Source organism: Gracilinanus agilis, chromosome 3 (assembly GCF_016433145.1).
Source record: "Gracilinanus agilis isolate LMUSP501 chromosome 3, AgileGrace, whole genome shotgun sequence".
NCBI lineage: Eukaryota > Metazoa > Chordata > Mammalia > Didelphimorphia > Didelphidae > Gracilinanus > Gracilinanus agilis.
Genome location: NC_058132.1, coordinates 63,681,299 through 63,683,227, shown reverse-complemented (window position 1 = coordinate 63,683,227; position 1,929 = coordinate 63,681,299).

The following is a 1,929-nucleotide window of genomic DNA, read 5'->3' as shown; positions in this document are numbered from 1 at the left end:
CTCCGTATGTTTTTGGAAGACCCTGGATCAATCCAGGGCAGGGAGAATGACCTTGTAGTGTCTTTTGTTTTGATTCTTAAAAGAAGCTCAGCTCAGATTCTCCCAAGCACATGTCTCAGGAACAAAAGCGACACATAGATGTGGATTTACATGGGTTGTCTAGTGCTGTACTTACTCCTCCTTTCCTATCATCAGGCAAATGGCTTGACAGAACAGATGGGGTCTCTCCATCCTAAAAGCCAAGAGAGAAGGACATTGTTAGCCCCAAAGGGGGATCAGATTCCTGAGGCACAACTGCTGTCTTTCTTCTTACAAGTCCTCATTTCCACAGCGTCACAACTGGGTACTCCTGGGGTGCAGTCTGCTGACTTAGAGATTGCAGAAGAGGAAGATGTCTGCCGAGACAGAACAGTCAAATCCTGGGACCAGGAGGATCTGAGATCTGACAATACAGGTGACCGACCCTGGCTTGCTGGGGGAGGAGTCAGGACCTGTCAACATTGGCTGCTTGTCACGGGCTTGGGGTGGGGTGGGGGAGATGCTGAATGTGGGATGGTGACCAGACAAACATTCTTTCCTAAAGGTCCTTACAGCTATGTGCTGTGCTATGCTATGTTCATGACAAACCTAGATATCCAGAAGGGATGATAGGTTTGAGAGCTGGAAGGGACCATAGAGATGATCTAGTCCAAATTCTCATTTTACAGATGCAGAAACTGAATGAGATCTAGAGAGAGATGTCAAAGCTGCAGAACTCTAACTCATTGCCCACATAGTCCACTGTCCTAGCCCATCAGATGGGGAAAATGAGGCCCAGAGAGGTTATATGATTTACCCACAGACACACAAAGACAGCAGAATTTAGTGACAGAGTTACAATTAGAATTTGGATCTTCTACCTTCAAATCCAGAGTTCTTTCCCTGAACCACCTGAGTAAGAGCTAAGGGAACATCCTAAGAACCAAACAGGGAACTTCAGTACCAATCTGTGGGCATGATAGATAATTACAACACTGGCCCTCCGCTGGATCTTTCAACAGAAAATGTTCCTGGCCCCAGCTTCACACCTGAACCCCAACCATCCACATAATGGGACTAGATTTCCTGAAAAACTTTACAGGGACAGGTAGGAAAGAGGACAGAGAAAGGGAGGAAGAAGGATGGATGGGGAAGGGCAGGAGGAGAAAAAGAGGATGGAGGGAGAGATGGGTGGGTGTAAAAGGAATGGATATGAGGTCTGTAAGAAGGAAAAATTAAAAGGATGAAAGGATGAGGGAACTAAAAGAAGGGTGAGGAAGCTAAAGAAGCTATGGAATTGGGAAGAGAAGGATGGAGAGGAAGATGAAAACAGGTGAGGACAACTGACAGCTGAGGGAGTAAGAAACAAAAAGAAGGGTTGGGAGTGAAGGACAGTAAAGGAGGAAAGAACAGAGGGAGAAAATGAAAAAGGCTGGAGGAAATGAAAAAATGGGAAGGGAGTGATGGAGGAAGTAATGCAAATACGGGAAGGTAGAGTAAAAAAGATGGAAAGGGAGAATGAAAAGAACACAGGAAAAGGGAAAGATGGAAGGCTGATGTAAAGAATGGGATAAGTAAGAATGAAAAGGGCTGGAAAGTTGAGGTATAGACAGAATGGAGGGGGAAAGAAGGAAAGAGTGAAAAGAAAGGCAGGTGGGTGAGGGAAGGACAGATAGGGAAGGAGAGGTAAGGTAAAGTAGGGGCAGAGATGGAGAAAGGGAAGAAAGGATGGAAGGATCGAGAAGGCCTGGTAAAGGAAGGATGGAGGCCGAGAATGAAAAGGAAAGGGAGGGTAAATTAGGGGCTGGTTTGGAGAGAGAGGAAAAGGATGGAGGGGAAGAAGGAAAAGAAGGGAGGGGAGGGGGTACTGAGTTGGAGAAAAGGAGGGAGGGGAGAATGGAGGGGGAGAAT